Below are 26,081 nucleotides of genomic sequence, written 5' to 3'. Positions count from 1 at the left end.
CAAGTTTCACCAATGGGGTTTGCTAGAGTTACAATACATCAAGCCTTCAACAGCAATTGGCTTTTCCCTCCAACTTAACTAACCATCATTTTTTCCCTATGGTAGGGGCATGCCCCATTGTCAATTTTTCTGATGTCATATGCAAACATACATGCCAAAAAGAACTATACACTAGGCCATGGACAACATATGCATAGCAAAAATCAATATTCTACATTGCCCCATGGACGATATGCATGAAAAATGACCTTACAGAATTACTAATCATAAAAATTATTTTAGCAAGTCTAGAAAAAGGCATGCAGGTTCAAAGACATGAGATAAGGGATGAGGAAAGATAACTACTCTACTATGTTCTATGAATATAACATAAAGCATTTCTTCATTAGAAAAATCTTTAATACTCAGATTGCATTCCTCAATCATTCCCTTGAATAAGCCAGCTAGGGCATCTGCAATTCCTGGTGCCAAATATTAGGCCATATTTGCGTATTAAAATGGTAGAACTGTTGGTGGATGCTTCTGTCATCATGAAACAATGGCAAGGAAGCCTCAAATCTCTCCTTTTTACTTTACCTTAATGGATCCACAAATAGGACACTCTTAATTTTATACACCAGCAATATCTGCAGGCCCTTATTTCATTGCGTTTGTAAATGATAGACATATGTATTCATCCTGACATAATGTCAAATAAAAATATGAATCAATGACACCAACTTAATGAGTAGGTGCAGCAGCACACAACCTTAATTGGTAATACCTGAATGACCTCTTAAAAGGCCCCAAACTTTTTTTTTAATAGGTGTTGAGATAGATGGATACGGCAATCAATTCATATTATGCAAACTAATATTCTAAGAGCAAAATTGTATCCAAACCACTGAAATCTACTTCAGTTAACAGAAAGTGAGGGAAATGGGTGGATACCAATCCAGTTCCAAGTAGCACATAATGTGATCCCAACTCACAACAAGGGATTGCTCATTGAACTGTTGCTGCTAAATGAGCATCTCCAGCTACCAGTGGTGTCCAACACAGCACAATCTTAGTCCCAACATAAAACCAGAATTGCCCATAGAACCATTGCAACTATGTTACCAGCTTATGCTCACAAACACACAGTATATACCATAACTTGTCTATATCCCTAACCAATTGACTAGCTAAGGTAACTTGAGTCCAAACCTATCAGGAATAAGACACAAATACCAGACACTTCTTATTGATTATTAGACTTGAGATGTATTTAGCAGTTTTTTATTGGATGGATTTGAAGCAGGCAAATTCACACTGCAAGTGACATAATTTTCATTCAGTAATAGTCAAACTAATGACTGATGCCAAAATTCACGTGTCTTCCCTATTAATGGGGCAAGAGACAAACTGTTTGCCAGAGAGAATTCTTTTTGGCTGAAACCCTAACAAGGGTTTCTAAAGATTAACTTTGACAGAGCCTCTAAAGGCAACCTAGGTCTTGCTGGAGCAGGAAAAGTGCTTAGGGAGGAGCAAGGTTGCTTTGTTCATGGTGCTTCTCTTTCTTGGATGTCAAACAAAAAATGAAGCAGAATCAAAATTTGTGGTTGTTGGGATTTCCTTGGTCTCTTTGTTGGTGCATTATTTCATTTTCTTGAGTTTAATTTATTTATTTATATTATGATATGCTTCTGGATTCAACAGTGTGAATTTTGTTTGCATCAACGTTTCGGATCACACTCCATGATTTTTGTAGGCTTGCAAAAGGCAAGTGAAGCAAGAAGAGAGAGTCAACTACCTAGAAAAAAAATTTCAATATATCAAGAACTTGAAGATAGTGGTAAACATGAGTAGGACAATAATTGAAAACCATGTTAAAAGCATTAAAATGATTTTGACAAGGAAACGAAAAAAATGCCCTGAAGTCCCCAGTTCCATAACCCATGGTCAAAAGGCAGCTAAGGTGATTGGAGTTAACAAGGAAGATGACAATTTTATAGCTAATCACCTACAATTTATAAAGGATGAGTGGGAGGCATTTGTATCTCTCAACTCTCTACCTTCTTCCTTTCAATTCTTATATGCTTTTTTGATGTTTTGGGTTGTTGTGAATTTCCAAACTTAGGTAAGCTTTGTTGTTTAGTATGATTTGCAGTAATTGCTCTCTTTCTATGACTTCTTCCCTTGGCATTTTCTATGTTCAATTGTAATTTTGGGTAGCTATGAGATTTGTCTTCTTGCAGCACTATTGTAGCTCTTGCCTGGTTCCTTTTCTCACTGCTCTTTTGGTGGTTTTTGTTACTGCTCTTCTTGTGAGCACTGTAAAAGGGTTCAGGCCCTTTTCAAAAACACATCTTTACCCTTAATTGAAAAAAAATCACGATATCTCCGTTAATATTGCTCCAAAACACTTTAAAGAGACCTAAATGTGGCATGCAACCTTCTGAAATATAGGCAACTTGTTTGGAAGAAAAAATCAACAAAACATTTCCCACGCTGCCAAAAATCAAAGTTTTGCTACTAGATATTAAGAACCTACATACAAATTATAGAAATACTGCAAATGATATTCAATATTCCCAGATGTAGAATAAATCCTTGGGATAGGGTCATACGATACTCCTTACAAAATTAACATAAGATCAGGCATGTGCAATACTGATCATGTTGCCCTTACAATGATATTAACCCCCTTTAAATAGACCTTCCCCTAGTACATAATGGAGAAGCAAACCACTAATCCCAATGAAGCCAACTCATTACCTAATATAGTTTATAACACAAGTTGTCCACGTGACCCAATTAACTAACTTATGGGATGTGTGCCAAATGTTGTCAATGCCATCAATGGATATACATTATAATATCATACCCCTAAGTACCCTAATAACCAAGAAATGACACAGATCTTGAGAAAAGCACTCCATTGTGAAGATGAACAATTTGACAAAGTTTCATTATGTACAACATACACTTCAAACGAACCACATAAAAGGGAACCATGGAACTATAGGCTATACCAATATTATTGTTGGAAGACATTAAATATGAAAATAGGTATCAATGAAAGAGGTGGAAGCCTAGTCTAGCTGAGTCTGCCAAAAATATTTAACAAACAAAGAAAAAACACTTAAAAATAATCCATTACATATAATATTATTAAAAAATCCCACAACATCCATGGCAAGCATGTAAAAGGACAAAGCAAGTAGACAGCCCAAAACTTGTTGGATATTGTTGCTGCTAGGATATGTTGCTAAGTTACCGGTACTTCAGGTTTTGCCCCCAAATCCGGATACGATACGTATCGGATTCGGATTCGCCTCGGAATCCCTGTGGATTCGGACAGGGTACTGATTTTTGCCCCCTGAAACGTATCCGTTTTTGGAGTCACGATTCCAGACGCATCCGATGTAGACGTGGCAATTTCATAGGGTTTTTTTGACGAATCCGCATCGGTCACAAATTTCGAGGGTTTTTTCATGTCTTTTCACGTTTTAAACCCTAAAGCAAAGCTAAATGTTAAAAAACGTGAAACCGAAAAACGCAGGTGAGAGGTGAGAGGAGGCGCGATGGCATAGAGGCGCGACGACGGAGGTGAGAGGAGGCGCGACGGAGGCGCGACGACGGCACAGAGGTGCAACGGAGGCGCGACGACGGCACAGAGGAGGCGAGACGGGAGGTGCCAGAGCAGGAGGGCGACGGCCGACGACCAGCCCCCAGTCTTTCCGGCGCATCCTCCATTTTTTCGGGCTTCCTGCAGGTTTTTTTTTAATTATTATCATAGGTTTTTAAATAATTAAATTTTATTATAGTTTATTTAATAGTTTATATAAAATTAAATTTAATAATTTATTTAAAATGAAAGTAATTAAATTTAAATTTTTAATTACAAAATTTAATATGGACTATAGTTTGTTAAATTGTTTGTTAAATGAAAACAAACTAACTATTAAAAATATAATTTTTTATTTTTAAATAATAATAACTAGCAAAATAGTTATTATTATTTAAAAATAAAAAATTATATTTTTAATAGTTAGTTTGTTTTCATTTAACAAACTATAGTCCATATTAAATTTTGTAATTAAAAATTTAAATTTAATTACTTTCATTTTAAATAAATTATTAAATTTAATTTTATATATTTTAATTTAACATTTAGAATCTATTGTTTACTATTAATTTATTAAATATTAATAATTATTTTTTAATTTGTTGTAGAAATCATTATGGCAACGACTACTAGCTCTACTCCTCAACGGACTTTCAAAACTGACCCAAATTCACCTTTATGGAAATATGTCAAAATAATAGACCAAGTAAAAGGTGGTGGAACATTTTTATGGATATGCAACTTCTGTAGTACGAAAAAAACTAGCTCCTACAATCATGTCAAAGCCCATTTTTGTGCCATTCCCCAACAAGGAATCAAACCATGTCTAGGAAAGAATGGAAATGGGATGTCACCTCAAGAAATAGCAGGATATATTAGAGAGCAAGAGGAAGCAGATGCAAGAGTTGGTCGTGCCTCAAACCATCCTTTGTTGACAGGAAGAGGAAGTAAATCAAAGAGGCCCCCTACTTCTCCATCTTATAGCGATTTTCCTGATATCGTGGTAGAGAGCCACCCATTCTTGGACCCAATTAGTGAAGAACCTGTTATTGTGAAGAGAAGCAGGGGACCATTAGAGAGAGCATTTAAGAATGATGCTAGAGAGATTGCAGATCAATCCGTTGGAAGATGTCTATATGCAAACGGTTTGTCATTTAATGTGGTACGATCACCATATTGGCAGGATATGTTGAAAAAGGTAAATGAGGCTCCACAAGGGTACACAGGGCCAGGTTATGAGAAGGTGCGTAGCACCTTACTAGCAAAGGAGGTAAAAAACATAGACAATGCATTGGCTCCCATTAGAAATTCATGGAAACAAACAGGGGTGTCCATCATTTCAGATGGATGGAAGGATACCAAAAATCGGCCATTAATTAATGTAATTGCAGTGTGCCCTAAAGGGGCAATGTTTCTGAAAGCTATGGATTGTGAGGGACAGGTGAAGGATGCACAATTTATTGCTAACATCCTTATACAATGCATTCAGGATGTGGGACCTCAAAATGTTGTCCAAGTAATAACGGACAATGCAAAGAATTGTAGAGCTGCAGGTATGTTGATTGAGACACGGTTTGAACACATATTTTGGACACCTTGTGCTGTCCACTCTCTCAACCTCATGCTACAAAAGATAGGCAGGAAAATAGATTGGATCAAACAAATTTATGTTGAGGCTGAAGAGATCCAAATGTTCATCACAAACCATAACATGTCACAGGCCATTTTCAGATCATTTTCACAGTTGGAGTTGCTAAAGGTAATTGAAACACTTCAATTTTTAAAATCTACATTTCACTTTGATGGTTACTTAATTTTTATTTTTTTATCATGTCTTCTTTGTATTCTAATTTTTATTTTTAATTTTTGAATAGGTTGCCGAGACCCGATTTGCATCCAACACAATCATCTTGAGGCGACTTGTGAAGGTGCGACAGCCACTTGCTAGCATGGTAATTAGTCAAAGTTGGTCCCTATGGAGGCAATCCAATACTGAAAGGGCAGCAAATGTAAGGCGCATGATCCTAGATGACACTTGGTGGGATCGAGTGGAATATCTTTTGAGTTTCACTGAGCCCATCATGAGTATGATCCATTATACTGACATGGATCACCCATGTTTGGGAGAGGTATATGATGGCATTGACTCGATGATTGAGAAAATGAAAGCCATCATCAATGCAAAAGAGCAAGATCCCGAAGAAACTTTCTTCAAAGAGGTTCAATCAATTTGTGTTGAGCGGAACAAAATGACCACCCCACTACATCTTCTTGCATTTGCATTGACTCCCAAATTTTATAGTGATGAAATGCTTGCTAAGCCATCAAGGGTACCACCATATAGAGATTCAAAAGTCAGTGAAGGGTGTAGGACAGCACTTACTAAACTCTTCCCAGATTCTGAAATGGAGGATTTAATGACAAGTGAGTTTGCTGATTTTGTAGCCTCCAATGGTCAAAGTGTTTCCGCTCTCCGTGACAAGTATAAAAAGGATTCTCATGCTTGGTGGTACCTCAATGGCCATACATCACCAAACCTTCAAACTCTTGCAATCAAAGTTTTATCGCAAGTAAGTTTCTTAATTTTTATTGCTCTCTAAATTTAGATTTTTTACTATTTTATAATTGTCCCCCTCTCACTTTGTGTCAATTATTCAATAGGTTGCTAGTTCCTCTTCATCTGAGCGAAATTGGAGCACATACTCCTTCATCCACTCAGTGAAACGCAACCGACTGGCAGCAAGTAAGGCAGAAGAGCTCGTTTATGTGCATTCAAACTTGCGCCTTCTTACTCATAAACAAAATGAGTATAAGGATGGGAGCACAAAGTTTTGGGATGTAGATCTAGAGCGAACTGATTTGGATTTTTCAGCTGCCACACAATCTTTACTTTCTGGGGAGTCTGATAGCCAATGTGCTGCTAGTGCAAGTGGTAGTGAGGCTGCATGCGGTTCCAGTACTCTACCTACATCATCTAATGTCAATGATGATGTTGATCTTGATCTTCCTAGTGACCCATATGATGCTATTGCTGATTATTAGTTGTGTCATTTTATTGTTGAACGATTGAGCCAGTGAACAATGAATTCGATATCTATCATAACATTCAAAGTTTGTAATTTTGTTATAGACTTATAGTTATATCAATATGAATCATATATGATAGTTCCAAGTTTTGTTTAGCATATGGATGATATGTGGGATTCTAAATTTAATTTTTGTTTCTACTTATTAGAGTGTATATATGTATATATTTATGATTTTTACATTTTTTTGTACGGACGTACCCATACGTACCCAGGCCCCCCCTAAAAAAAATGTCGTACCAGCATACCGTACCCACGTACCCGTACCCGTACCCGTACCCGTACCCGCAACTTAGATATGTTGTTGTCATTGATGTCAACATATTCCTGTGTCTTGGTGATCCGGTGATTGCAGAGAGTTGAGCTGGATGGTTTATCTATTTGCTATGTTGAATCAAGTAGAGATACTTCATTCTTTATTGGTTTCATGATGTTATGTAGTGATTTGATCGAGTTGTGGATTCCAATATGAAGATTGGTTTTCAAGTTCAATATTGCAGTGTTTTGGTATTTGATCCGTTGTGCTCCGGTATGATCATATCCTTGATTGCGGATTTGGGAGAGTGTTTGGGATGTTTGTGTGTATCTTCAATTCAGATAGTTCGTGATTTGGTGCTCCGCGAGTTATCTTTCTTGTTCGAGTTGTTGTTGTTGAGTGTTCTTGAGTGTTAGCGTGTTGATCGATGAAGATTTGAATAAGTGGTGTTGGTGCAGCTATTGTGGATGGTTCTAACGTGCTTCTTTGTGTTTCTAGATCGTGTCCTATTTGTTTTGGTGGTCCGCATTGATCATTGTGCACGTTGTTGAAGATCTTATAGGTCCGATGATATTCTTCGTGTCATGCGGTCTTTTCGGTAGTGTAGAGTGTTGCGGTTGATCTTGGCGGGGTTTCTGGTGGTGTTGCGTATTCAAGGATTTGATTTAGGTTCATGCTATGTTATCTATGGCATTGTATTGGTCTGGTGGTTGATTTATGTATCGTGTGATTTAATTTTGTAATTAGGTGTTAAGGGTTGAGCCGCCCTTGTAGTCAAGGTTGGTGATTTGTATAAATAGGTGTTATATTCATATAATTTGGGGATAAGAGTTGCGTCTGCATTATCAAAGAGTGGTATATGTGCAAATGAACGAATTCATCTTTCGGTGTTGTGTATTGAGCAGAGTGTTGCAAGGCAGACAAATGAGCTTAATCGGAACTGTTATCAAGCAGTAGGAGATGCTATTCTTTTAGCTCATCTTAACCGGATTGTAGTCCGAATTTCATTGTAAGGTAGTGATCCCTCCCTGAGGATTGTAGCCTTCTGGGTCATTGTATTTTGAGCAGTGAGCGCTAGGCAGTGTGTCTGAATGCATGTGCATTCCTCATTGTAATATTTACACATACTACTGCAGAGTATCATCTTATTGTGGGTAGGTTACCACCGTGGTTTTTCCCTTAACCAAGTTCTCCATGTCAAAATCTTGGTGTTATGTGTGTTGTTATTGTGTTTATCTTTATTCTTGCTGCAGTTGATCAAATCTGAGATTGTGCTTAAATTGTTTAATCCGGTGAAGATTGATTCACCCCCCCTCGCAGTTTCCCTTCATTGTTGTTGCCAACAATTGGTATTAGAGCTAGATCCTTCAAAAGAAGCTTGACCGCTTGAGGAGTCCGAGATGGCAACCTATGTGTTCAAAGAGAGTCTGAGATTTGATGGAAGGAATTACACCATGTGGAAGGATCGGTTGGACGTTCACTTGAAGTGTCTTGGAGATGATTATTGGAAGATTACAAAGAATGTCTACAATGCTCCTCAGAACGGTCCGGTTACTGTTGATGAGATCAAGGATGTTGAACAAAACATAAGAGCTAAGGAAGCATTGTTGAGTGCCTTGACCGATTCAGAGATGACAAATGTGATAGGTCTGCAGATTGCACATGAGATCTAGAAAAAGTTAGAGATCTTGTATGAAGGAGATGCACAAGTTAAAGTTGCTAAGTTGCAGAGTTTGAAAGGAAATTTTGAGACATTGAAGATGGGAGAAGATGAGAACATAACATCCTTTATGGCTAAAGTGAATGAACTTGTCATGAACATCAGATGTGCCGGTGGAAATCTTGAAGAAAATGAGATTGTTGCTAAGGTGCTGAGATCCTTGCCTCCTGCCTACAAGCCTAAAGTAGCTGCTATTGATGAGATCCAAAGTGTGACTATTGTGACAAGAGACATGTTCGTTGGTAAGCTTGTTGCATTTGAGTTGAGTGAATTTGGAGAATCACATGGTAAATCTGAGACTGCATTTAAAGCCTCTGTATCCGGAAAGCAGAAGTATGATCTGGGAGAGAGTTCATCTAGGGTTTCCAAATATGAGAGAGATGAGAGAGATGGAAGAACAAGAAAGGGAGTTGGATGAGCTTGAAGCACTTATTGCTCGAAGATTGCCTAAAGGAGCCAGTAAGTATGATGGAAAGTTACCTTTGAAATATTTCTCTTGTAATAAGATAGGACATTTTGCTTCTAGGTGTCTTGAAAGAATGTCAAGATATGATAAACATGATAAATATGATAGATCTGGTAAGAATGATAGATATGAGAAACATTATAAGTATGATAAGCCCTATAAGCCTAACCGGAAGTACGAAGATCAGAAGAGATGTTATAATGTTGTTGATGAAGGTGTGACGGACGAAGAATCTAAGAATGGGAATTCAAAAGATGAATTTGTAATTATTGCTATCAAGGAAGATGATCCGGTACCAGTGAATTCTACAAGCTACATTGTTGAGGAGAAAGTTTTGGCTGCTAAGATTGAAGAAAAAAATGAATGAGTAAGTGACAGAGGTTGTTCACATCATATGACAGGTGATAAAAACAAATTTGTGAATATGGAGAGGTATGATGGTGGTATAGTGAGATTTGGAGATGATAAAGCTTATGTGATTTGTGGTAGAGGTTCTATTTCTTTCAATGGTAAGCATAATATTGATGATGTCTTATATGTTGAAGGTTTGAAGCATAATCTTTTAAGTGTTGGACAGATGGTTGATAAGGGATATGATTTGCAATTCAAAAATAGTAAATGCAAGATTCTCAAATGCCTCTGGAATAGAGATTGCATCAAGTACTAAGACTAAAGGTAATATCTTTCACTTGAATGCTGGTGAGAAAAGCTATTTGATTGCTCAAATAGATGAAAGTTGGTTGTGGCATAGAAGGATGTGTCATGTTAAATTTTGACTGCATGATAAGGATAAGTTCTACTCAAGCTGTTAGAGATTTACCTAAAATTGAAAAGCACTCTAATCCGGTATGTAAAGAATGTCAGTTGGGTAAGCAAGCAAGAACTTCATTCAAAAGTAAGTTGTATACATCTAATGGTTTATTGGATCTTGTGCATACTGACTTATGTGGTCCTACAAGAGTGAGAAGCATGCAGGGTGACAAGTATTTCATGTTGTTAAGTGATGACTATTCTAGAATGATGTGGGTTACCTTTCTAAAGGAGAAATCAAAAGCACTGGAGAAATTCAAGATATTCAAAGCTAAGGTGGAGACTGAGACAGGGTTGAAGTTGAAGTGTCTGAGATCTGACAAAGGAGAATAATTCACATCCGGTGAGTTTGATACATTTTGTGAGAGGAATGAAATTAGAAGACAGTTATTTGCTCCTAGAACCCCTCAGTATAATGGAGTTGTTGAAAGGAAGAACAAAACCATTTTGGATGCTACTAGGACTATGCTGATTGAAGGAAATGTTGCACAAACCTTTTGGAGAGAAGCTATTAGCACTGTTGTTTACACATTCAACCGGATGCATATAAAAGGTGATTCCAAAAAGACTCCTTATGAGCTATGGTTTGGTCATGTTCCTACAGTTAGATAATTCAGAGTTTTTGGAAGCAAATGTTATATCAAAAGAGATGAGGATATAGGAAAGTTTGATGCAAGATGTGATGAAGGAATCTTCTTGGGTTATTCTACTAAGAGCAAGGCCTACCAGTGTTACAATGAGAGATTGAAGAAGATAGTGGTAAGTGCAAATGTGAAGGTTGATGAATGTCATGGAAACCAGATCAAAGCATGCGGATATGAGTTTGATGATCAAGATGTTGCTTGAAAGCCTGTGCAGACTAAGATCTTGAAGCAAAATGCTCCGGTAGAGACATTTAATCCGGATATTGTTGTTATCGGTGAAGAAGTTCAAAAACCTGAGAATCGGAACAATCAAAAGACTCTGAGGTATGTAAAAATGAATCATTCAGAAAATCAGATTATTGGTGATAAGAATAAAGATGTGATGACTAGGAGAAGACTTAATGCTAAAGAGATATGTTTGATTTCAAAAAAGATTGAACCTAAAGATGTTGCAGAAGCATGTAAAAATGAAAATTGGATAAAAGCAATGGAAGAAGAGATGAATCAGATTGAGAAGAATAATACATGGGAGCTTGTTCTGAGACCTAAAAACAAGAATGTGATTGGTACTAAATGGGTGTTCCGGAATAAATTGAATGAAGTCGATGAAGTGGTTAGAAACAAAGCAAGATTGGTATGTAAGGGATGTTTTCAGATGGAAGGTATTGATTATGAGGAGACTTTTACTCCGGTAGCTAGAATTGAAACTGTTAGATTGTTGCTTGCATATGCTGCTTAAAAGAATTTCAAGGTATATCAGATGGATGTTAAGTCAACCTTTTTGAATGGTGATTTGGAAGAGGAAGTCTACATTGAGCAATCGGAAGAAAATTCATTATCAGATGAAGGAGACATGGTATGCAAATTGAAGAAAGCACTGTATGGACTTAAGCAAGCCCCTAAAGTCTGGTATGCTAAATTAGATAAGTACTTGATGAAGTTGGGATTTTGTAAAGGTACTACTGATAATAATCTATACTTCAAAATTGATAATGACAACATTTTGATTGTTGAAGTCTTTGTTGATGACATTATTTTTGGTGGAGATGATGACTTGAGTATGAAGTTTGTTGATGATATGCAAAAGGAATTTGAAATGTCTATGCTAGGTGAGATGAAATTCTTCTTAGGATTGCAGATTACACAGACTGACAAAGGCATTTTCAATTCTCAATCTAAGTATGTGAAGGAATTGTTGAAGAAGTTTGGGTTAGTTGATTCTAAACCTGTTGGAACTCCTATGGTGACTGGATGCAAGTTGTCTAAGAATAATGAATCTCATAAAGTTAATCAAACTTTGTATAGATCTATGGTTGTTGTACTTAACTCATACTAGACCGGATATTATGCATGTCGTTTGTCTTTGTGCTAGATTTCAAGCTGATCCTAAAGAGACTCATGTTACAGTTGTGAAGAGGATTTTCAGATACTTGAAGGGGACAGTTGACTATGGTTTATGGTATCCGAAGAATGATGATTTCATGTTATGTGCTTATACTAATGTTGATTGGACAGGTGATGTTGATGACCGGAAGAGCATTCCAGGTGGAGTTTTCTTTTTGGGGAAGAAGTTGGTTTCATAGGCGAGTAAGAAACAAGATGCAATATCTTTATCTACTGCTGAAGCCGAATACATTGCCGCTGCTAGCAACTGTACTCAGGTAGTTTGGATGAGGCAAATGTTGAAGGACATTAGATTTGTGTATGATGAGCCTACTGTTATATAATGTGATAATTCAAGTGCTATTAATATTTCCAAGAATCCGGTACTACATTCTAAAACAAAGCATATATCAATTAAGTATCACTTTTTGAGGGAGAAAGTCAGTGATGAAGAAGTCAAATGTGAGTACGTATCTACAAAGGATCAGATTGCAGATATTTTCACTAAACCTTTGCCTGCAAATACATTTGTCTATTTGAGAGACAAATTAGTGGTCTTTGCCCCTCTTGACGAGAATTAGATGCGTTGAGATGCATCAATCCAGTGGACTTCAGAGTCTTATCTTCTTATCCGGATTGATAAGTTGGTGTTGCTACTTGTTGTGACGTATTCACACATCGCCCCATTGCAAATGGGGACCCCTACTTTTTGCTTTCTAGGGTTTGTTTTTCTAGGTCTTTTAGGGTTTTGTCTATTAGCCTTTGCATGTTGAGTGTTGCCAGAGGGATCACTAAGATAGTAGGCTCTGCTTGAGCCAGGGTGAGTCCACAGGGCCCCAAAATTAAGGTTTCTTTGAAAGTCTTCCTTAGGACAAAGTTTTGCTCTTGTTGCTAATTGTGTCTTGTTTGAGGAGGTCAATGAGGCTTGGTGAGTGAATATCATCCTTGAAGGTCTGAGTTAAGTCAAATTGGTGAGTGATGAAGTTTGGAATGTCATCTTGATCTTCAAATGTCCTAAAATTTGGCTGTTTGGAATGTCATCCTGATCCTGAAATTTGACTAAGTCTGGAAAATTGAAGAATCCTCCAAAAACTAGATTTTGCATTATAACTCCTGGAGGTCCGAAACCACTCTCAAACATCCTGACAGTATATATGGAATATAACTTAAAGTATTCTTATACTTAAATGTTATATTCCATATATGAATCCTGATGGAGAGACCAAAATGTCAAATTTCGCTCCTGACCCTTCCAAAGGGTCCAAAGCGAATTTCAATTTCGCTCCTGACCCTTCCAAAGGGTCCAGAGCGAAATTCTCCATAAGACATTCTACTTTGACCCAAACTTAGAACTAACTCATTCCCAGGCATTATTGAAGGCAAAACACTTGTTTGGATAAAGAAATGTGAGAAATGAAGTCAAGCTTTGAGCCTAAATATGAATTTCGCTCCTGACCCTTCCAAAGGGTCCAGAGCGAAATTCTTGAATGACCTTATTTTCTCACTTAGACCTTGAAATAAATGCCACTTTGAGAGCAATTTTACTTGATGATGGTAGGAGGAGGCCTAAGAAGTCATATTCAAGCCAAGAAAGGGAGGAAAAAGGTGAGAAATGAGCCCAAGTAGGAATTTCACTCCTGACCCTTCCAAAGGGTCCAGAGCGAAATTCACATAACCTTCATTAACTTCCTTGATATGGCCAAGTTTTGGAATTTAAGGCATGGTGGGAGCGACCTTGAGGTGTTCTAGCCTTTGAAAGAAGGTGAATTGAGGCAATGGAGTGTGAATTCAACCTAATTTATGAATTTCGCTCTTGACCCTTCCAAAGTGTCCAGAGCGAAATTCTTAGAAGACCCCTTTTATCTTCCTTGTTTGCACTGAAAGTCTTGTTCTTTGGGCATGGTGGGGGTAGGTTGATATGTTCTTGCTTTAGGGAGTGATTGAAAGTGTTGAAAAGTGAGGATCTTGTCCAAAATTGTGAATTTCGCTCCTGACCCTTCCAAAGGGTCCAGAGCGAAATTCTTCATAAGCCTCATTTGCTTCCTTGTTTAGACTACCAACCTTGTTCCTTGGGCGTATTTGGAAAGGAAATGACATGTCTTTGCCTTTTGAAGTGATAGAATGTGAAGAAGTGAAGGATTTTGGCTTAAAACTAGAATTTCGCTCCTGACCCTTCCAAAGGGTCCAGAGCGAAATTCTTAAAATCTATCTTTTCCTCTCAATTTTGTGTCTAGACAAGTGTGGATCAAGATTGAAGAGGTCTGTAGGCATGGTTTTGAGTTGCTTGTGATCACCAAATGTGAAAGAATTGAGCTAAAACTAGAATTTCACTCCTGACCCTTCCAAAGGGTCCAGAGCAAAATTCTTAAAATCACCTATTTTCCCTTCAAAGCAAGTCAAGTCTTTGGTTTTTATGGCTTGGATGGGTGTGAAGTAATGTTTCCTTGACCTTTGAGGTGAATTGAAGTGGAAAAATGATGAAGTAAGACTCAAGAAGGTGAATTTCGCTCCTGACCCTTCCAAAGGGTCCAGAGCGAAATTCCTAAAATCCACCTTTTCCTTTCATTTTTATGCCAAGCTAAGCCTAGACCAAGGTGGGAGAAGTTAGGGGATGCCCCTAGGATTGCCCTTGAATGGATTGTTGCCTCCAAAAATGAAGATTCTAAGCTTAGACAAGAAATTCGCTCTTGCCCCTTCCAGAGGGTCCAGGGCGAAATCCTAAATAGGTCCTGTCCTTGGCCATGATTTTTAGCGAATTTCTCCTAGCAAGTCATTTTGAGGTCAAACAAAGTGTTGCAAGCATGAGATAAGGATCCAAAGGGAGAGTCAAGGTAGAACAAAATGAGAAGAATGGAGCTAAGTAAGAGAACAAGCAAAGAAAGAATTTCGCTCCTGACCCTTCCAAAGGGTCCAGAGCGAAATTCCTCAAAACACCTATTTTCTCCTTGTGTGAAGCCAAAAATTTGATTCCTATGGCATGGTCGAAGGTGGAGTGAGGTATTCTTGCCTTGTAAGGTGAATTGGAATGAAGAAAATGAAGGATCAAATCTAAAACTTGAATTTCGCTCTTGACCCTTCCAAAGGGTCCAGAGCGAAATTCCTAAAAATCACCTAGTTTGCCCATGATGAAGGTCAAGGTATGAATTCCTAAGCCTTGGTGGAAAGAAGGCTAGCATGTGCTTGTCTTGGGAGGCATTTTGGAGTGGAGAATGATGGAATTTGAGCTTAGTCAAGAATTTTGCTCCTGACCATTCCAAGGTCCAGAGCGAAATCCTTAAAAACTCTATTTTGTTCCAATTTTGCATCAAACCTAGTGTTGATTGAGATTAGAAACATCTCTAGGTTTGCATTTGAACAAGCTATGGTCACAAGTTGTGAATATTTTGTCCTAAAATGCAAATTTCGCTCCTGACCCTTCCAGAGGGTCCAGGGCGAGATCCTTTGAAACTCCTATTTTTCACCCTGTTTGAGCTAGGCAAAGGTCTAGTTGTGAGATTATGATGAAATGAGGTCTAAATTGGCCAGGAATGCAAATTTCGCTCCCGAACCTTCCAAAGGGTCCAGAGTGAAATTCTTACAGGGCCTGTCCTTGGGGAAAATCTTGAACAAACTTCATTTTGATGTCTTCTTGTTGATGATTTAAGGTAGAAAATGCTATGTTAGAATGAATTTATTATGTGTCCTTAATCATCTTTTGGTTTGTTTTGCAGATGAAAGAAGACCAAGCTAGGACAAGGACGACCTCTTCCAGTCCATCGTCATCAAGGACGTTCCACAGGCAAAAGGGAAGACTCAAGGTGCTTTGAAGTGTTGGAAGACCAGGGGTGTTCAAGGAGTTCAAGTTAGCCTCAAGACCTCATTCTACCACAAGATGACAAAGAAAGGCTTCGCCAGCACTTCAAGGCAAGGTATGCTACCGGAGAAGGAAGACTTGACGATAAGAAAGCCTCATCAAGCACTTGGGAGTAAAAGAGATACACCATTCATCAAATTGAGACAGATAAGAGGATCAACCAAGCCACAAGCGTTAGACAAGGTGGCATCCCAGTCATCATTCTTCCAGTCGGATTGGTCCACCTCAGCATGACCAGATTCAATGTACCTAATTTACCGGAGGCGGCACAAACTTCGATGTACCTACCCCTGCTTCTTATTGGTCCTCACTCCTGAGATGTAATTTTCTAATTGGCTAAGGAAGTTTGTTGTAACAAACCCTAATTAGGGTTTCTATCTTGTAATCCTAGCCATTGGTTCTAAGTCAATTAGAGCCGACTGTTTGTAAAGGGTTCTCTATATAAAGCCCTGGCTCCTCATTTGTAAAGGTTAATAGTTGGTTAATAGATAATAGTCAGAGATTGATTAATAGAGATTAGGTAGTAGAATAGCAAATAGTAGATTAGGAGGACAAGGCAAGAAATTGTTGCCATTAATTATAAATAAACTCCATTTTCATTGAAGTTATGGTGAAGTGTGTTGTTTCTTTGCAATATGCATGGTCTCTTGTTGAATCTTCATTTTAGATGATAGATAATTAAATTGAATGAAAGAAGTTATTGAATGCACTCGCGTGGAATCCACCTAGTCCAAACCACTAGCCTTTTGTTGACTGTAAGAGCACCTTGCATGGTCAACTGGCATAGAACGAGCTTAATCCCGAGTCATAACACCTCTGTTGTTCACGCATTATCTTGAATGGTGATCAATATCTGATGGTGTACAATTTGGACATATTTGAAACATCCCTTAGAACATCGCACTGAGTTGGTGTTGAATTGTTCAACCTGATGGTGAGACCCAGCCCAGTAGGACTCCACCTAGTCATTCATCCATCTTCTCGCATTCTAGGTCTTAGAGTAGACTTCCTGAACCTTGTATCTTTTGTCATTTCTTTATCTTCCAGTTAGTAAATAGGACTTGTGATTCCAGCAAATCAGACGTTCAGGTCGTCGAAAGTAAGTCCCCTTGTGATTCCAGCAAAATCACATCGTACCGCAAAGAGCTTATCCACACGTAGAGACCCTACATACAAGAACCTTGGAGTTACTCCGATTGATCCTTCGGCGAGATCTTCAGCAGTCGGAAAACTTTGGTCAAGAGAGGATAAGATACCTTGGTATTTTATTCTGTGTTCGCATGTGCATGAAAAACACACCAACACTACTCAGCCGAAGTAGTCAGTGAGTGGTTTAGATGTTCAGAGTTGTGAGTTTATCCAAAGGGGGAGAGATTGTTCTTCTTAGAGGGAGAGAAGCATGATTTGCATTTTGTCTTTAGCATTGTTGTCAAAGGGGGAGTGAAGCATGTGAAAAACTGCCTTATCTTTGGAACTTTGTGTGCATGATTTTAGGGGGAGATTGTTGGTGTTGATTTATTCCTTTGCGTTGATTGTTTTTCACATTCATATGTTGCCATCAATGCCAAAGGGGGAGATTGTTGGATATTGTTGCTGCTAAGATATGTTGTTGTCATTGATGTCAACATATTCCTGTGTCTTGGTGATCCGGTGATTGCAGAGAGTTGATCTGGATGGTTTATTTGTTTGCTATGTTGAATCAACTAGAGATACTTCAATCTTTATTTGTTTTATGATATTATGTGGTGATTTGATCAAGTTGTGGATTCCGGTATGAAGATTGGTTTTCAAGTTCAGTATTCTAGTGTTCTGATATTTGATCCGTTGTGCTCCGGTATGATCATATCCTTGGTTGCAGATTTGGGAGAGTGTTTGAGATGTTCATGTGTATCTTCAATTCAGATGGTTCGTGATTTGGTGCTCAGCGAGTTATCTTTCTTGTCTAAGTTGTTGTTGTTGAGTGTTAGCGTGTTGATCGATGAAGATTTGAATAAATGGTGTTGGTGCAGCTATTGCAAGATGGTTCTAATGTGCTTGTCGGTGTTTCATGATCGTGTCCTATTTGTTTTGGTGGTCCGCATTGATCATTGTGCGCATTGTTGAAGATCTTATTGGTTCGGTGATATTCTTCATGTTATGCAGTATTTTCAGTAGTGTAGCGTGTTGCAATTTATCTTGGCAGGATTTCTGGTGGTGTTGTGTGTTCAAGAATTTGATTTAGGTCCATGCTATGTTATCTATGACATTGTATTGGTTCGATGGTTGATTTATGTATTGTGTGATGAAATTTTGTAATTAGATGTTAAGGGTTGAGTCAACCTTGTAGTCAAGGTTGATGATTTGTATAAATAGGTGTTATATTCATGTAATTTGGGGATAAGAGTTGTGTCTGCATTATCAGAGAGTGGTGTATGTGCGAATGAGCGAGTTCATCTTTCGATGTGGTGTATTGAGCAGAGAGTGTTGTAGGGCAGACAAATGAGCTTAACTGGAACTATTATCAAGCATTGGGAGATGCTATTCTTTCAGCTCATCTTAACCGGATTGCAGTCCGAATTTCATTGTAAGGTAGTGAACCTTCCCTAAGGGTTGTAGCCTTTCGAGTCATTGTATTTTGAGCAATGAGCTCTAGGCAGTGTGCCTGAATGCATGTGCATTCCCCATTGTAATATTTACACATACTACTGCAGAGTATCATCTTATTGTGGGTAGGTTCCCACTGTGGTTTTTCCCTTAACCGGGTTTTCTACGTCAAAATCTTGATGTTATGTGTGTTGTTGTTGTTGTGTCTATCTTTATTCTTGTTGTAGTTGATCATATCTGAGATTGTGCTTAAATTGTTTAATCCGGTGAAAACTGATTCACCCCCCCCCCCCCCCCCCCTCCTCTCAGTTTCCCTTCATTGTTGTTGTCAACAAAACTATCAAAGACATGCCATTAATAGAAAGGCAAGCCAAAATATTGAAGAAAAAGGGTCACAGCTTGAAAGAAATCTCTAGACCCAAGAGCATAGCAAGAATAAAAGGCCATTCAATGTGTCAAGAACTCTTAGCCAATCCCATGCCTTACAAAATAGCAATGATATTATATCAGCTCTTGATGAAACCTATTTGCTCAGGACACACAATGGAAGGAAAAAGGTGTTGGATGCACAATGCCAAGGTCTTGGCCAAAATCTTGTAGCTGGTTATAAGTTTAGGGCCCCAAGTTAGGGGATAAACTTGAAGTTGCCATGGTTGATAGACATAGAGAAGGTAAAGACCAATGAACTGCCTTAAAGAATTCAAACAAAAAGGAGCTCATCCAAAGTGAGGTGAGTCACAAAATTCTTTAATACAATGTCTCAATTTGGAGAGAGCACCAAGTGGAAACCCTCACAAATTCCTTGGTCGCAAAATTGTGACTCTTGCATACTGCCACCAATCTATTATAGAAAGGTGGTAGTGCTCATAGCCAAAGCTTCCACACCTACACAATAAGCTGCATAGACCCTTTGTGAAGAAGTGATGTGATAAAAAAGAACTATGCTTGGGAATTTTGTCCCATGCATACTACTAAGCATAGAAACAAAAATCGGACTCGGTGCAAACTCGGCAAGGGTGATTTGACTCGAGATTCGAGACTTAGCAAAAAAATTCGGCGTAGACTTGACAAGACTCGACAAAGTGAAAAACCCAAGAAATTTAGAGATTTTTAACGATTTAAAACGTGTTTCATGCACTCTTTATTTAATAAACCTTAACTTTAGGCACAATAACATCATCAAATAGAAGCTAATTTGATCACATACGTATACATCGATCACATAAGTATAGACGCAAATTGTACTTGAACAAAATAGCAAATTTAGTTATATAAATATTGTCAAACGTATACAAAACGCATTAAATATAAAATCCATGACATCAAATGTTCCACACAAATATCAAAACAATAACTACAATTCTTTGACTCAAAGGAGCCGGCATCCCTCCTATGAAGGCATTTAAGGTAGGTCCTAGATGATTCAACGGTCATAGTCTCTGTCGGTGACTCCATGCCACCCTCACCAACATCAGTTGTGCTTGTGTTTGCTCGTGCTCTAGCCTCCTTTGCCATGGCTACAACCTCAACCTCTCTATTTGCTTGGTTGACCCAATCAAGGTCCTCGTCACTAAAGATAGGATACATAGCCTCAGTGATCCACATAAGGTGTTAGATGTGAGAAAAACCCAACAATAGAAGGGTTGCGAGGAAACGCACTTGCGTTTCCTCGCGGGCCAGGAGTGGGGGTTCGAGGGCATAGCTCCCCCAAAAAAAAGTAGAGAAAAACATCAAATTATGTCATTTTTTGAGATTTAAAAAATAAAATTTATTTTGGTCTAGCCGAACCCAAGCATCAGTACCCGCCGTGTTTGGTCAAGTCTATGAATCCTTGGACTCGCCCAAATCTGGGACAAGTCCGAGTCCAGGCCCCTGGGACTCACCCAAGGTCTCTCGACTCGAGACTCGCCGAGTCTTGGCAAGTCCTAGAACTATGCTACTAAGTTACTAACAAAATCCCTTCTCTGACTAGAAATGGCTTGACAAAGAGGTGACGTTCAAATTCCTTGGCCTACCTTTTGTCTTTGACAATTTGCCCATCACTCTTTGGCAATAGACCATGCAAAGAGTTGAGAGAAAGATATCTCTCTCAATCATTTGGCCTCTTTTCTTTGGCAGATTAATTCTAGGTATGTACCCAAAGTGTTGGCAATCATGCATGCTCTTGTTGGGCCCCCCTTCTAAGGCTACCTACGATAGGCTTAACAAACTTCTATGTGAATTCATTTAGTGTTATGCCAAGAAAGCCAGAGGTTTTCACAAGGTGACATGGGATATTTGTTGCCTTCCCCGAGATAAAGGACGTGTGGACATTGTTGATGTTTACAAGAAAAGTATAGCACTTTGTGCAAAATGGGTTGTTCATGCCATTAAGGGCCTTGAATCTTAGAAGCTTCTTCTCAGGCATTACATTGCCTCTAGATTGCCTTATGGAAAGAAATGTTGGCAAAGAATTGGCCTCACACTCTTTTCACCACAAATACCCCTATCAAGATCAAAGGCTCCGTCGAGGCTCATCTAAAAGGCCTTCAAAGCAATTAAGCTTAGTATCAAATGGGTTGGTGACCGTGATGGTTTCAAAACCAATCTATCCTTCAATGACCATTATGGTGGCCACCTTTCATCAATGATTCCTAGTTGCCTTGAGTTAAAACTGCTAGAATCAAAGCTCTTAAACTCTTTCATAAAAGCACTCGTACCATTAAAGGCTTAGTCTCTTCTTGACTAGACCGACCCCATATGCATGTAAATCCAACACAAATGACTTCTTTGGGTCATGCCAAGTCAAGCCACTAAGTAGTTGATGTGTTGTTTACTGTTGTCGTGAAGACAATTAAATAGGGTTGTTAGGTGGATTTGGTTGATTTGGGAAACTTGGTGAGTTTATTTGGAGAAAGGGATGTGATTGACTAAGGCTGAGAGGCAAACCAAATGAAGGCGACCTATGCCTTTACCTAGGCTTGACAACCAATTCATCCAGGACATTGAGTTCATTGATGATGAGTGGAAAAAATAGAATGGATGCAAGCCAACAACCACATATCACTATCAATATCAATTTGTGCTTGATAAATTCTAAGTTATCCAAAGACAATGGTAACAAGAAGGGGAGTTTACATATGGTGAATAGCTTGCTATTGACAAATGTCGACTTAAATGTTTGCTCAACAATGTGTTTAATGTGTTGAATACATGTTGAAGAATGTTTGTAATGTTAAATGTGTTGTTGCTTGTCATGTTTAAATGTTATTCAATTATTGTGTTGACGTGTGCTAAGATGTTTTGTTTTGTTGTTTTTGTGATTTCGTAATGTACATGTTTTTTATTTAATAAATGATTGCTTGAAAAATAAATAAATTAATCAATCAAGAATATAAAAGCAAAGTTACTTAACTTGCAAGATATTTAATCTAACTACAAGACATATAAACTAGAGCTACTTATGCTCTCTTTTTTATGTAATTAAACAATAAAATTCAACTAGTTGATTGCATGCAATTAATAAAATACAACCATCTTAACCTTTAAGAAATGAACTCTTTTTCTAAAAAAAAATATCACAAAATGTAGGAAAAGCAATTCAATTCTACATGATAAAACAATTCCTTTTCCCAAACAAGTATACAACCAATTATCAAAATGTAAATAGGAAGAATTTCCCAAAAACACAGTGCATGTGTCTTCTAAATATTGCTGAGCTTTTTAAAATAAATAATGTGTGTTACCTAGATCCATTGTATATTTTCTAGAACCCTTTTTGGAAGGAGATTTCCTCGAAGATGTCTATAGAAGTTCTCTAAAAGAATTAATTGAGGAAGGTCCTCCTTGGAAAACTTATGCTCTTACAAAAGTAAGAAATTCCCTTAAAAACAACAAAATTCCCTTATTATAAAAGGAACCTACTCTAACCTGACACAAATTGTACGTAAGGGAAAAGCTTATGGGGTTTAAATCATGAATTGATCCAATCCAAACCTCTAGATCCCTCAAAGCTTTTGAGATATAGCAACGATGCTGATTTGTGGAAATAACAAGCAATTCAATCTACAGAAGGCAGCTAATTTATTTTGGAAACAACAACAAAGAAATTGATTCCAAATCTAACCAACACAGAGAACAAAACTTGACTAACTATTGAATAAAACAACCTAAACTAATTGATAATGAGAAGCCTAAACTAAACAAATCACACATACTAAACTAATTACTAATTAAAACGAACAAACTAATCTAAGAAAATAAGAAATTCCACACCAAAAGCAAAGTGCTACAACTGTAGAGCAGAATTTTGCTTGGAGTGTCTCCTCAGATCCTAATACATGTGAATGGATTTCCCCCTTGTTGTCAGTTGAATATGATTGAATCTCCAAAGTAAAGCTAAGTAAGATGGTGAACTTGGATACTAGAGAATGGCAATGGCTATTAAATGCTTAGTTGAATTAGGTAAATGGTGTTCATCGAGTAATTTGGGCAAAGTCTGGTTACTTTTTGTAAACTTCTTGGACACTAGAAAATGGATAGGATTTCATATTTTGTATAGGAATGGTTGGTGAGGAGTGAAAGTGCAAATTGTGAATCTTGAGTGAATGAAATAGAAGAGGGAATGCATGACAAACTCGCATTTTGGAAGCAAAGCATGCATGAAACTAATTTTGATGAAATCACCACTTTGCGCATAATTACTATAATGAAAATATTCTCACCACTTGCTAAAAGCAACAAGTTCTACACAACAAAAACGTAGAAAAACAATACTAGGTAAATGGAAAATACTTGAGACAACTATAAGGTCAAAGGGGCTCAACAAGCAATTTTTTACCTTGGAGACATGTTAGCTACCACATCATCACTTCTATACACCATATTGGCTTTTTGCAGATTTATGTGATCACTAGAGAAGAAATATTAGCTCATATGTTTTGGGTGCATATAGACCTTACATACTACCTTGTGTTGTGATGTATTCACACGTCGCCCCATAGCAAATGGGGACCCCCACTTTTTTTTGCTTTCTAGGATAGTGGTAGAGTCTTTTGCTACTAGCCTTTGTATTGAAGAGGTGTAGTTTCTCAAGTGTCCAGGAGGAAATCAAGCCAAGTCTCTCTCTTGATTAAGTGAAATTAGTCAATTATCAAAGCTTAGGAAATGAATGATTATATGATGATCATTCCATTTGATCATCATCATTGGCTTGTGAGATGTGAGATGAGGTGTCTTGGGCGAAATTTGACGAAGTATAGGAAAATTTCCTTTGCTCTTCAATGGCACTGACAGTGACTTCCTTTGCTCTTCCAAGGCATTGACAGTCACTTCCTTTGACCTCATAGAAGCCCCGATTAACATAGAAAACCTTTTGATCAAGGATGAGCATTTGATATCTTGTAGCATTCCTTCTCTTGCAAATTTGAGTAAATAAGGTTAATGTGTGGTCATCAACCCGATTGATCAAAGCCTAGGGTGGCGAAAGGTTGAATGGAAGGTGTCAAGTAAGGTCAATTTGAACAAGATAGGCGAGGAGGTTTGAGAGGTCCTTGGATGAAATTTCACTAAGTATAAAAAAAATTCTTTGCCATCAAAAAGGTCTGATTGCACTTTATGGAGAAGCAAGTCGCATGGGCAAAATTTGGCTAAGTATAGGAAAACTTCCTTTACCCTCTTGGAAGAGTGAACTCATTTCCTTTGCCCTCTTGGAAGAATGGCCTCATTTCCTTTGCCCTCTTGGAAGAGCGACCTCACTTCCTTTGCCCTCTTAGAGGCCCGAAATGACTTCCTTTGCCTTCCAAAAAGTCCGAAATGTCTTTGCTCTTCATGAATTATAGTTTAGTGCCTTTGTTGAGTAATGATTTTGATCTTCTAACCAACGATTAGGTCTAGTAGACATTTTTTTTAATCATCCTATGAGATTTGATGTAAATGCAAGACGTTCTTTGAAGGAGAATTGATAAGCTTAGGCAAATGGAGGAAGAAACCTTAAGCATTTCTTATGCTTCACCTTAAATACTACCTTGCCTCTGCTCATTGACAGGACATTAATTTGGTGAAAAGGGACAAATTAATGAAGAAGTTGATGAGAGCAAACTGGAGATGGCGAGTTTAATCCACTTCCATTGTCCTCTTGGAGGAGTGATCCCACTTCTATTGCCCTCTTGGAAGAGCGATCCCACTTCCTTTGCCCTCTTGGAGAAGGATCCCACTTCCTTTGCCCTCTCAGAGGAGCAATCCCACTTCCTTTGCTCATTCAAAAGCCCGGCATCATTTCCTTTGCCCATGCAAAACCCCGACCTGCCTTCCTTTGCTCATCAAAAGGTCCGATTTCCACTCTATGATCTCACCAAGCAGCAGGAGGAATTAGTATTATTGGCACCAAGAGTTCAAATTTAATAGAAAATGTTAAAATGCAACCAGGTCGGCCCCCTTAGGAAATAATATTGATTTTATTTAAAGCCTTGTCAAGTCGGCCTAGGAATGAAAGGACACATCTTTTCTCTTGCATACCTATAAACGCCAAGTCGTATTTAGTCATTTGATCACTTAAACAAAGCGAATTCCCTCTCTAATAAGAGCAAAACAACAAATTTGATTATTAGTGCAGCGAATTTGATCATAGGTGGAACGAATTTATTCACCTACCTTCAGCACCAGAAAATTTCCTAAATCTTATCAGCCACATCTTTTGATTAGGTGCATCAATTCAAGGTCAAAATCGTCCAAATCAGAGATGCAGGCTTAATTCACAAATCAGACCTAAAATCTTATTTTCAGATTTGAGAATTACTAAGTGTTAATGATTATCTTTTGATTTAAAACGTATTGGTTTTTTTAGGTTTGATGTGAGGAAAAATATCCTACAGCTATAAGTCATACAAAGAAGATCACTCACATGAAGAAGTTCAAGTTGCACATCCAAGGCATGAAAGAAGGATATCACAAAAAAAAACAAAGATTGCACTCAAGTTCAAGGAAGTGGATGATAGGCATCTATAAAAGGATAGGAAAGCATTCACACATCAAAAAGGAATACAAGAAGCTCATAAAAGAAGGTTAAGGAAGGCAATACTTCAAGATTCAAATATTGAGATTAGGAAAACATCACAAGGAGGAAAATTTCCAAGTTAGAGTAAAGAAGAGCAAACACGATCAAGAAAGTTTTAGATGAGCAAGCTGAGAAGGCATCCCAGTCATCACTCTATCAATTAGAGGGTTCCATGTCCACATGTCCAAATGCAATGCACCTAGCTCATCATGGAGGCACAAACTCTAATGTACCTGCCCTCACATTTCATTGGTTCACATTCAATATTGAACCAAAGAAAATTTCATTGGCTAAGAATAGTTTGTTATAACGAACCCTAATTAGGGTTTTCATCTTGTAATCTCGATCGTTGATTCCGAATCAATCTGAGCCACTCATTGTAAAGAATTGTCTATAAAAGGCTCAAATCTTCTCATTTGTAAAGAGGTTAATAGTGAATAGCAGATTAATGTTAGAAGAGTTGAAAAATAGAAAGATTAGAAGTTAGCAGTTAGAATAGAGTAGGAGAAGAAGAAATTGTTGCCAAGGTGTTGTGACCATTTCACACATCGCCCCATCGCAAATGGGGACCCCCTCTTTTGCTTGTTTTTCGCTCGTTTTCGCTTTCGTTTTTGGGGTTTTGTTAGTTAGTTGGTCGTCTGGATTTAGGGCCAAG

The 26,081-nt window shown here is 38.0% G+C and overlaps 1 protein-coding gene across 1 annotated transcript in view; it reads right to left on the bottom strand.

The window, feature by feature from the left end:
* LOC131070715 (pentatricopeptide repeat-containing protein At1g01970) overlaps nt 1-26,081 on the bottom strand; it is a 76,838-nt gene that overhangs the window by 21,514 nt on the left and 29,243 nt on the right. The gene's annotated exons all lie outside the window — the stretch shown is intronic.

Source organism: Cryptomeria japonica, chromosome 6 (genome assembly GCF_030272615.1).
Source record: "Cryptomeria japonica chromosome 6, Sugi_1.0, whole genome shotgun sequence".
Classification (NCBI taxonomy): Eukaryota; Viridiplantae; Streptophyta; class Pinopsida; order Cupressales; family Cupressaceae; genus Cryptomeria; species Cryptomeria japonica.
Note: the sequence above shows the minus strand (reverse complement) of the source record. Positions and strands in the feature narration are given on the sequence as shown.